The sequence below is a fragment of the Daphnia pulex genome, chromosome 2 (assembly GCF_021134715.1).
Source record: "Daphnia pulex isolate KAP4 chromosome 2, ASM2113471v1".
NCBI classification, from domain to species: Eukaryota; Metazoa; Arthropoda; class Branchiopoda; order Diplostraca; family Daphniidae; genus Daphnia; species Daphnia pulex.
Window position 1 is genome coordinate 9,007,875 of NC_060018.1, and position 12,422 is coordinate 9,020,296.

The 12,422-nt window shown below is 40.8% G+C and overlaps 2 long non-coding RNA genes across 3 annotated transcripts; one reads left to right on the plus strand and one right to left on the minus strand.

The window, feature by feature from the left end:
- The first annotated feature begins 474 nt into the window (after positions 1–474).
- LOC124203311 lies at positions 475–2,786 on the plus strand. Of its 2 annotated transcripts, XR_006878510.1 has the most exons (6): positions 475–1,103; positions 1,170–1,245; positions 1,402–1,602; positions 1,669–1,771; positions 1,853–2,518; positions 2,588–2,786. It is a non-coding gene; the product is annotated as an uncharacterized LOC124203311 (long non-coding RNA). The 2 variants fall into 2 exon arrangements; XR_006878509.1 differs by having other exon boundaries at positions 475–1,245.
- Positions 2,787–7,918: 5,132 nt separating this feature from the next.
- On the minus strand, positions 7,919–8,452 carry LOC124209752. Its single transcript, XR_006881053.1, has 3 exons — positions 8,294–8,452; positions 8,105–8,227; positions 7,919–8,048 (listed from the first exon to the last, which is right to left on the minus strand). It is a non-coding gene; the product is annotated as an uncharacterized LOC124209752 (long non-coding RNA).
- Positions 8,453–12,422: the final 3,970 nt, after the last annotated feature.

The window sequence follows — 12,422 nt, forward strand, 5'->3', positions numbered from 1 at the left end:
TCCTGTAGTTGTATGAAATTCATGTAGTTGTACGAAATTAGGCAAAAATAAACATATTTCCACCCTTTTTTTATTTAGTTAAGCCATTATTTCGTAGCATGTTATTAAGTCTGCTAGCATAAAACGTATTAAATTAAATTACAAAGAAAACTATAAAGAAATAAAAATTTTCTTTTATAAATATAAGATCTAACCTGCTACAACATGCGGACATATAATTTATAACGGGAAAAGTTGGCGAAATTCTGTAAAATGTATGAATATTGTATTCTAAAATATTTAAAAATCTATTATATCTAAATTTCCGTGTTTAATTTGGGAAAGTTCATATTAGCATATTAGCACATATTAGGTGGTAGGCCAATAAGTGCATTTTTTTGCACCAAAATCCATACCTAAATACTGGAAACGCAATAAAGTGAAGTCCATAGTTTTAGGACAAAGTCCATATTTTCGGACAGGCAGCGCCATCTGGTGAAGTCCATAGTTTTCGATCGAAGTCCATATTTTAGTAGTCCATTTTGGACTGTCCAAGTCCATAGTTTAGGGACACCCTGAAAACTGTTAGGGAATCTATGGAAGTTTCACCTCTATGTTAAAAAAACAACATGTTAGAGCCTCAATGAAGTTTTTACCACGGTCTAACAGGAGAGGTAGACTAACGCCATGGCAGCAGACTAATCAAGGGACTTAGAAGGTTCCTTAAAATGCCGCTTGGATCGCGGCGTAGCTTGGCCACCAGCTGTTGTGTGTTGCACAGTCTCCCTCTCCCCCCTCCTTCTATATATTCGGGGAATCCCACCCCAAGCCGCCAGCGGCAATTGGCGGCAATGGCAGCATTGAAGAGTTGTGACCAAGCTACGCCCGCGATCTAAGCGGCATTTTGAGGAAGCTTCTAAGTCCCTTGATTATTCCGGCTGATCAGAGGGATAGGGCGTTAGTCTACCTCTCCTGTTAGACCGTGTTTTTACTTTGAAGTAAAGTTGTCTGTGCTTCCAAGTTCCAACCAGATTGAGACTAAATTGACTTAAGTTCTGAGGTAACAGACTTGAAGGATTTGTAGGAACTGTTACTGCTGCTGTTAGAAATATCCAAAATTCAAGGTAAATTTGCAAACCAATAAGACAAAAACCATTTGCTGGGTCTTTGGAATGGATTCTTTGTGATAGGAGGGTAAAAGTGCGTTGGGATTCAGGACAGCAGTTTATTTATCGCATCGGCGACGAAGACGCTTACGATTTGCGGGTAAGTTCACTTTCAACACATTATTTCTTCATCCTGATTACGTTTTGTTTGTTCCGTTGCCCAGCATCTTTTATCCAGTTAACGTTTGAACTTGTTTCTAATTTGTTTTATTATTTGAGTGTAGTTCTATCAGCACCTTTGTATTTTTCATTTAAGGTTTTGGACAATTCAACCGTCGGGGTAAAACACCCTGGGGTCGAATGTCGAGGGTGTGGCCAGAAAGACATTGCCGGTTTGAGGTGGCAGTGCTTGATTGTCCTACGCCTTCCGATTTGTGTACCTTTTGCTTCGCGAACGGAACACACGATCAACGACACGTCAATTTTATAGGCGCTATCATCACCCGTCATCTGATCCGTATAATTATTTATTTTATTTTTTAATAATATAATAAATTGGTTCTAATTGATGCTCGCGTCACAGAATCGTCGTCCGTTTGAATTCTGACCAGCCAAGGATCCCATTGACAGGAATTTTCTCTGGTGCACTAGTGAGAAGAGGTGCAGATTGGAAATACGGTGACGAGGTGAGTCTGTAATTCTTGTTAGTAAATATTACCATGAAACTAATTCAATCCCGAAACAAAATTTTCTCTCTTTCATTTCAGGATGGATGGAAAGATAAAGAGGCAAACCCACCAATCGGTAAAGTGGTGCCGACACCCACCGGCCGTGAGATGACGTCGGGCAAAGTTTGGGTCCAGTGGCCGTGTGAATTAGATAAATCCTACTCCTACCGTGTGGGTTTGAATGGCAAAATGGACCTAAGAATTGCCAAAGCTGGTATCGGCGGACATTATCAGCCTGACACACTACCCGTTCTCAAGATCTCCAAGTCGAGGGCGGACGAGAAACCAAAAGACGTTGTCGCAGATCCTCCATTCGTCATTGGAGACAGGGTCAAACTTGCAGTTGGATTGAAGCAGCTCAGAGAAATGTCAGTGAACTGCGAATTAGATTGGAACAATGGTGAAATGGAAAAGGTAAAGCACTTAGCTTTTGAAGATGCTATGTGTGTCAATCGTTGGAAGGAACGCGTATAATGTTTAATTCTATATTTCAGGTGGTTGATGATAATGGGACGTTTGAGGAATTGAGAATGGAGACCTCGAGCCAAGTTAAAACCGTAAAGGTGGTATCTTCGAAGAGGAAAAAAATGGTATTAGGCTTCCCGTAAAAGCATTGCGCAGATCAATTCGTGGCTACCAGTTGGCGCCGTGGTACAAGTCATTAACAAATCATATTCAGATGGCATGGACATGGCATACGACGGGGTACGGAACAGTTTTTTTTTTATTTCTATCCAATTTAATTTAAATTAAATAATTTTAAAAAATGAATAGATGGCGGGCGATTTTGGACGCGTTAAGCAAGTAAATCTCAATGGGAAGACGGTGCATATGGAATTCTTTACATCCCATGGAAATGATACAAGAACAATTCCTATTAGTCAACTACATGACAAATTTGTTGATGTGTCGGTGATCGAAAAAGTGGAATCTATTAGAAAATATTTGGCCAAGTTACTGTTGTCGAAGGTGGAAAAAGAATCCGAAGAATCCATCCTCTCCATTCAATTCCTGCTGAAAAATTACCCAGATGTAATCGATTGTCAAAGTCCTTATAATGGAAGAAATTCTACTGCACTAAGCGTCGCCTGCCAGAAAGGAAATGTGGAGATGGTCCAATTGTTGTTGACGCATATAAGGCGTCGTTGGACATAGCCGATCAAGAAGAAGTTGAAAAAACGGATGGCAACAAGCCCATTCACCACGCTGCTTTGGCATGTCGATGTTAGACCTCCCTACTGTATCCCCCAGCTCGTCCCGGATAGTAGCCACCCCGAGATAATGTCCCCCCAGATATGAGTCCCCCCTTGATTGTATCCCCCCCTAAGATGTCCCCCCCATGAAATGTGGAGGGGGGGTTACTATCGTGTGGAAGTCACAATAGTAGCCCCCCCCCCCCCATAGTTCGTTCACGCAAAGGGGGGGGACAGAATCCGAGCCGTAAAGAACACTATCCCCCCCCCAAAAAAAATCGTCTTGTGATTTGTGTTCCACGGCCTAGCCTGCTATAAATAATCATTCGGCGACTTCCCGTTTTTTAACTGTGCCTGCTGCCCCACCTCTACTCCATCACACGCTCTGGACTGTACAAGAAAAGTTAAAGTGATAATTAAAAGGAAATTTTTCCCAAATCGCCTAGTTTTTCATCGATATTTCAGCTGTTTGTTTACAATTGTTCCATGTAAGGAAAAGTAAACATGTTAATGTAAATTGAGGTAGGGTTATACACGTCATGTATTCCAAACTTCATTGCGAATTCAATCCCGATCAGGCGATTGAATGGATCAAGATCCTGGGAGATTGCGACACAATTGAATAGGGACTGGAAGGACATTTGCGCTTTTCGAATAACATTTTCTTTTTTTTTAAATATCACGGTTGGTTTTCTATGTGCTTGGTAGAAAGTGGAGATCGAATGAACAAGTTGGAAATTATATTGGAAGAAAAATTGCGTTGGTTAAAGAATTTCGATCGGAAAGTAAAAAGAAATTGAGAGAAATGATTGTCGATGTCCGCAGCGGTTTCACGGCACCACGGTGCAAAAAAGAAAACATCTCAGACAAAAAACCTTCATTTCTTTATTCTTACACATTATGAAAAAATATATTACGTGTGAGTGGCTGAATTAATTGAACACGCGCCCATGAAAAACATTTTTCAAATTAAAATTTTCAAATTATTTGTCAAAGTGACGCAACGCTGCCTAAAAAGAAAACAGATTTTTCGTTTATCGTTTCTGCTATCGTCTGGCTGAATATTTTGACACGAAATGTTCCTTTTTCCTTGCCATTTTCACGTTGTTCTTTGTGTTGCCATAATTTTTGTTGTGTCGTAAGTCAGTCATATGTGTCAAAAATTCAAACCATTTTGACTAGGATTTTCCTAGCTACATTTGTGTAGGTGCTTACAACCTTCTGGGTAAGCATAATCAAATTTGACATAGAATTCTAGATGGCCATAATCATTCAACATGTTTACTTTCAGAAAGCGGCCACTACTTTGACAGAATCACAGTGATCAGTGGAGGAAATTTTTTTACGTGTTGCAACCAGGTAAGCAGCACCATCAGCTTCCATTAATAATGAATAAAGGTGAACAAGGCAATTTTAACCAAACATTTTATTTTTCGAATAGCAATTTCTAAGTTCATGATCGCAATTTCTAAGTTCATGATCGCAATGGTTACTGGTTTATAATACAAACTTCTGAATTTCATGAGAAAAAATCTTTCATTGGAGAAACACAGGAACAAATTGGGGATTGCTCAAGTGACTGGTAGTTATTCGATTATATGCACCTTACGTCGATGTTGAAATGGAACATTGTCTATTGCGGTGGTGAGCGGTTTCTGGCGACACATCTGCTCTCATGGCCTGCAATTTCATGCTGTAAGCGGCCATCTTCCATTGAAGCCAGCAATTTCTGGATGGCCTGTTGAAGTTCGTCAGGAGTAACTGCAGAAATTCGCGTGTCATAGGGAGATACACTTGCAGTGATAGAACGAAAGGAACCAGGAGTGGCCGATCGTGATGAACTAAAATTTGGACTGACTGTACGCGTGAAGAAACGGAGAGGTGGGGTACGGAATTTTGTTGGTGTTGTGCTCTCAGAGCTGTTTGTATATGAAGGAGTGTTTGAACGTGAAGGAGACGAAGACTTTGAACGTGAACTAAGAGTGTCTGAAGATGCTGTTAAACGACCTTGGCGAAATTTTTTCACAGGAGGCGATTGGTCATACCCCGGACTTTTTGGAGGCGATTGGTCATCCACTGGACTTCCGGCAGGCGATTGCTGATGCACTGGACTCACTGGACTTGTTGGAGGCGATCGGTCATACACCGGACTTCTTGGAGGCCATTGTTCATGCACTGGAGTTCCTGCAGGCGATTGGTCTTGCACTGGACTCACTGGACGTGTTGGAGGCGATTGGTCATACACCGGACTTCTTGGAGGCCATTGTTCATGCACTGGACTTCCTGCAGGCGATTGGTCTTGCACTGGACTCACTGGACGTGTTGGAGGCGATTGGTCATACACCGGACTTCTTGGAGGCCATTGTTCATGCACTGGACTTCCTGCAGGCGATTGGTCTTGCACTGGACTCACTGGAGGTGTTTGGTTTCGTCGTCTATTTCTGGCCATAGCACGACGGAGTCTGTCCAAGTCTCGTGGTGGGCTTAACTCATCAGCATCCAAACGATCCCGCCTTTCAACCCTTGGTTGATTGTGACGTCCACCCGCGGGAAGTCGTTGTCGACGGCGGTTATCACGTTCCTGTACGAAGTCTTCATCATCACTGGTCTCATTCATTCCTTCTCTGTGTTCTCCCTCATCTCTTGCGCCATGTTGCTAATTTATATAAAACACCTTATTTATACATTTCATTTAATAAACAGGTTGATATGAAGCGTACCCTAATTTGAAATGCTGGTCTCGACCGTTCCAGGAAATCCCGCAATGAAATATTTCCCGCTGCAAATTGTCTGGCATTTTCGGCGATCCTCCTATCACGGGATCTTTGTTTCGCAGATGTTTGTCTTCCAACCTGAAGTCCTCTAGCAGCCGCCTGGTAGTCACGCCGTTTCGACTCCTCCTCGTCCTTTAATTCATCTATGAAAATATTTAGATTAAGATGCGAAAGTGTTTGAATTTCTTCAATAACAAAAATGTTACCAACGAAGTCATATGGGTTGAGATGGGCATGAATACATTTTGCGTTAAACCATCGATGCCAAGCTTCGGCCAAGTTACTAGTCCGGTTAGATCTTCCATAGCAGGAAAACCGTTCGGGACCAATCGTTCCCAGCCAATAGCTGGTCCAATAGGCATAGAGTTGATTCATTGCTCGTTGAACCTCCGGGGTCTCTTGCTGCAAACGCCTTCGATGAGTACGTCTGATATTTCTGTTGGATTTTGAAATTAAAGTAATTGCAAAGGATTAAAGAAATGAAAAATTAACAAGTGGTTGTCCGCTCTTTAATGAATAGGAGGGACAAGAGTCAGCACCCCATTAAAAGAATTAAATTAAATTACCTCAAATCCTTCGTAGATCCTGTCTTCTGGAAGGAGAGCGAGACCAATAATCTCTTGTATGATATGGGCTACTACACCGCCCGCCCTATAAAATCTGTTCAACCCCAGTTGCGCTGCTTTTCGAATAATGGCCTGCGCGTAGTGGAACCAGCATCCTCTCGCTTCCACTCCATCGAAAACCTCAGGTACTGATTCCATTAAGGCCAGTTCATAGTCAGAAATGACCTGGTTGATTGTGATGGGTACGTCAGGGAAGCGATCCTCAAACGTCCGTGCAATCAAACGTAGAACGGCCAAGTAAAGGTTTTTTGTTTTCCTCGTCATTAATGCGAATGCAAATGGATAGTACTGCCAAAGGAAGACGAATTAAATTTAATAAAAAGATAATTAGAAATTGTCTATTTACCCTTTGACGACCGTTTACCAGGACCACTACATGGATTGTAAGAAGTTGATAAAATAATGTAGGGACGGTATGAAAAGTTCCATCAAGAATGATTAATGTTGCTTCTCCTAGAAAGCGGAGGAAAAACAGGGACAAAAATACAAGTCCGACACCTGGCACCTCATCTTCATGGTCAGAATAAACAGAGCCATGAAAAAACTGCTCGCCGTTGATCGATCTTCTACAATGGTTAAAAACAAATTATAACTTTAAACACAGAACAATATGCGTAATTGGTTTACGTATAATCTGGACGGTTTTCCATAGAAGCCAACATTTCGTCAACAGAATTTGGAGTTGGGGGTTGCCGAGCTCTCTTAGCTAGCTGGATTCGTTTCTCCACGGCTGCATTACATGCAATTACCGCATCGGGATGTCTCCTGCGGGCTTCCTCCACTATTTGTTTTGGCCCCAATCGCCGAAACTGTGGGTCACCAGCTATTAATTCACATTCCCGCACTGCCAACGCCCTATTTTGTTCTTCCACTTCGTTTTCATGGTTGTGTTCTCCGCGTTGCATGAAGATCCCATCCCGCATATAAATTTTGCAAGGGCAGCCTTGCTTGCGTCTATTACATTCCAGTCGAAGGACATCGCCTCTGTTTAATCACAGTGAAGTTAATAACTAGGTATATTTGATGCAATGCGAAAACTTACCTTTGCTCTTTTTTGTAGAAGAAGAAGCCACATTCGGTGTTGTATCGCACTGTATTTCTCCGCGTGCCAGGGTCCACCGAAACTTGAACCACTCGATGTTCCTCTGCCATCGTCACTCTCAAAAACACAAACGGGAACTAACTATTCACGGCGATGGAAATTAGAACTAGGTGGAATCGTCGCAACTGAAGATCTAAATAAGACAACTCCACTGCACGGAATCCTTTCTCCGACTGAATTTCGTACTGGCCTTGTGGTGCTCCAAAGTCTGTCGTCCCAAAGGGAATTCTATCCTCTCTTGCCCCATCCTACCCTCCTCTTACGCTTCTCTTACCCCTCTCTTACCCCTCATACTTAATTGTATGTTGAACCACTAGCTTTCAAAGAACCAATGACCTTCATAGAAAAGTGATTCCAGAAAATTATCGGATTGTATTTCATCTTGTTACAAATTTTTAGTATAGCATCAATACAACATCATCTCACAAACCGCAACTCAATTGTAGTATTTATGTCTCATTGTCTCCAGTCTCTGTTCTCAGAATTAACAAAATTTTAGTAATCCAAGATAAGAACGCAATTCAGGTGGCGGAATGGTTTCTGCAAAGAAACAATGATGTTACACAGGGAATCGAGATTTTGTCAAATAAGCTCACCTAAAACATGTTGTTGGCCGAATGACGACCTTGGCAATCTCAAACTTTTGATTACCTGGTTGCAACACGTAAAAAAATTTCCTCCACTGATCACTGTGATTCTGTCAAAGTAGTGGCCGCTTTCTGAAAGTAAACATGTTGAATGATTATGGCCATCTAGAATTCTATGTCAAATTTGATTATGCTTACCCAGAAGGTTGTAAGCACCTACACAAATGTAGCTAGGAAAATCCTAGTCAAAATGGTTTGAATTTTTGACACATATGACTGACTTACGACACAACAAAAATTATGGCAACACAAAGAACAACGTGAAAATGGCAAGGAAAAAGGAACATTTCGTGTCAAAATATTCAGCCAGACGATAGCAGAAACGATAAACGAAAAATCTGTTTTCTTTTTAGGCAGCGTTGCGTCACTTTGACAAATAATTTGAAAATTTTAATTTGAAAAATGTTTTTCATGGGCGCGTGTTCAATTAATTCAGCCACTCACACGTAATATATTTGTTCATAATGTGTAAGAATAAAGAAATGAAGGTTTTTTGTCTGAGATGTTTTCTTTTTTGCACCGTGGCGCCGTGAAACCGCTGCGGACATCGACAATCATTTCTCTCAATTTCTTTTTACTTTCCGATCGAAATTCTTTAACCAACGCAATTTTTCTTCCAAGATAATTTCCAACTTGTTCATTCGATCTCCACTTTCTACCAAGCACATAGAAAACCAACCGTGATATTTAAAAAAAAAAGAAAATGTTATTCGAAAAGCGCAAATGTCCTTCCAGTCCCTATTCAATTGTGTCGCAATATCCCAGGATCTTGATCCATTCAATCGCCTGATCGGGATTGAATTCGCAATGAAGTTTGGAATACATGACGTGTATAACCCTACCTCAATTTACATTAACATGTTTACTTTTCCTTACATGGAACAATTGTAAACAAACAGCTGAAATATCGATGAAAAACTAGGCGATTTGGGAAAAATTTCCTTTTAATTATCACTTTAACTTTTCTTGTACAGTCCAGAGCGTGTGATGGAGTAGAGGTGGGGCAGCAGGCACAGTTAAAAAACGGGAAGTCGCCGAATGATTATTTATAGCAGGCTAGGCCGTGGAACACAAATCACAAGACGATTTTTTTTGGGGGGGGGATAGTGTCCTTTACGGCTCGGATTCTGTCCCCCCCTTTGCGTGAACGAACTATGGGGGGGGGGGGGGCTACTATCGTGACTTCCACACGATAGTAACCCCACCTCCACATTTCATGGGGGGGGACATCTTAGGGGGGGATACAATCAAGGGGGGACTCATATCTGGGGGGACATTATCTCGGGGTGGCTACTATCCGGGACGAGCTGGGGGATACAGTAGGGAGGTCTAACATCGCATTACCCGCTGCTTTGAGGTAATGTGTGACGAAATTTTAATTAAAATTAGACTGCGATAGACATTTTTTTGTATTACCAGTATGCAAGATATACTTTTATTTTCCCCATTTTGACACTAAAAAATAGAAATCATCCGAAAGTACTGCTACTGTTGCTGCAAAACGGGGCTTCATCTAACGAAATCAATGGGAATAAAAGAACTCCGCTTCACTTGGCAGCCATTAATGGACACGTCGATTGTGTTCGAATGTTACTGCTAGACTTGGAATGTGATCTAGAACTTGAAGTAATTATTTCAGTTTTTGATCGGACTCATTCTAGTAAATTTAATGATTTTTATCTACAGGATTTTGATAGAAAAACAGACTTCCGACTAGCCGTTGAGTCGTCTGTTCAATCTGTGGAATTGTTTAATTTGTTTCACGCCACGGGCAAGTGGAATAATACTTTTGCGGAGAGATGGTTCCTACACTTGGCCTCAGAAAATAATAATTTTGGTTAAGAAACAACCTTTATACCAATTGGTGCTATCGTAGGTACAACCGATTGTGTTTATGGAAATCTTTTTATTTTAATAACTAAGAGCAATAAAGGTTCTATTGAGTTGTCCGGAAGGAAAGAAATTGGCCCTATATTTTAGTAAACATGACGACGAGGCGCTGCTATATGATGCCTAGTAGCTTTGTTCATAATCAGGTGAGTTTGGTCTCGTATTCTATCAACCAAAGAAAATTATCAAACTCCTTTTGAATAAGAACTTAAAATCGTCATTCAAATGTTTATCGCTAGATCGTCAAATTGTTGGTGTCTGAGGTGGATGAAGACGAAAACGGGAAACCGTGGGCAATTGATACACCAAACAAGGAAGGAAAAACACCGTTGATGAGAGTCGTTGAGAAGTGTAACTACGAACTGATTGAGGTCCTGATCAGAGATGGTGCAAACCTCCAAATCACTGACGATGACGGTGACTCCATTTCATTACGCTGCGCTTTTGTACCGAGGCCTCTCGAATGGCCAAATCAGGAAACTGCCCCAGAAATCTTCAAGGTAAACATTGATCAGCAACGTAGTATGAGTTATCTGTGACAATGATGTATATTTCTAACACTCAATTACGTTTTCATCCCGGTTTACATTTCATTAGCTCTACAATGAATTGAAAAGGAAACATCCTGGCGAGAATCTACCTCCCATCGCTGCCATCATCGACTACCTCGTCATTAACGGAGGAATTCCCCATAATTTGACGTTACCTGAAATTAAAAATCTCATTGGCGACGACTTTCTCTACGAGGAAATAACCGGAGATGCAGCAGCCAACACCAACATAAATGATGACGATTATGTTGACATCGAAGGGTCCGATTCGGAAACAACTGACGTGTCATTCATGGGCGAAATAATGAATAATCAACGCGAGCCTATTAATGACCAACCGACTGCTGAAAGTTCCATCGACAATCCGGTCCCTGGCAATTCGCGGCCCTTTAAAGTAGTAACGTGCACAATTGAAAAAAAAACAGAAAAGAAAAGAAGATGGATCAGCTGAAGAAAACATTTTTTGGATCATAATTGACGAAAATGGAAGAAGATACAGTCAACAAAAAGTTGCGGGAATTTTTCAATGCACAGCCAACGTTGAGTCTTTGACCAAATCAAACGGGTTAAAGAAGTGCAGAGGAACAATTTTCGTGAAAGACCTGAACGTAACACTGGGGGAATTGGAAAAAGACAAAGAAAAGAAATTCACGTTCGAAGTCCGAAATCCGCACGAAGAGCACGTGACCAGCAAGAGAAAACCAAGCGAAATAGAATCGGACACTCCATCAACGAGTAGCAAAAGAAAAAAGAAGACGTCATATTAGAAAAATTAGATTAAGACATCTTGATTTTCTTTACCTCTTAAATGGGGCCTATAACTAACTCCCATTATCTGTTTTTTGTTGTACCTTCTGTGAAAGAAATTCGATGATGACTGAAAGCGACAGAGATGTATGTTATATCTTCTGTCCATCACACAGAAAGAATTGCAAGAAAACATTGAAACAACTCTTGGATTTTTCTAATAATTTTCAATAAGAATAAATATGTTTGGTGGTCTGGTAGATTACCTATTTTGAAATTTTGATTTTGTAAGTGTTAACTCATGAAGTGTGCTGTCTCTCCGAGATTTCAGATTTGCATGACATCTTCTCATGGGAAGGGAGAAGGATTCCTCCTTCCCAAGTCCTTTAGCTTCACTGCAGGTTCCATGTTGGTGTTGATTGACCTACAGAAAACACGAAAATCCAAAAATTGTTTGGTTTCTAAACTTATTTTCTGGTCAGTAATCTGTGACACTAAGACTGTTATAGTCATGTAGACAATGATAGACAGTCAGAGTATAGCCTAGTTGGAACAAAGCTTCTGTGCTGGTTTCAAAAATTCAATCACTTGCTATGACGTCACTAGAAATGCAAATATAGTTTCAAAACGATCGATTTCGATTACAAACAAGTAAACAACTTGCAATCAAAGCAATCAAATCGTTTTGAATAAACGTGCATTCAATATCAACAGCCAAAAACGCGGCTTCGAAAACACCTTTACTACACAACCACATTTTACGAAAAAAAAAGCCCTTCGGGAACCTCTCCAAGGAGCCTCGGCGCATTGGTAGCAGTGTCGAATTCTTAAAATTAATTTTTATTAATTTTTGCCGATTTTTTAAAGAAAAATGCCAGAGAAAAAGGAGAGAACAAAGGGGTCCGACGGTTTTCCCTCTTCTATTCTTCCCTCAGGGCAGGATACGCTCCACGCGACGTGAGAAGAAAAATCAAAATTTATTAAAAAATCGGCAGAAATCAGCGTTTCATTAAAAAATTTGAAACTTTGTCCAAATGTAGACGACTATGTTGTCTACCGTTTGTGCAAGTTTCAAGTAA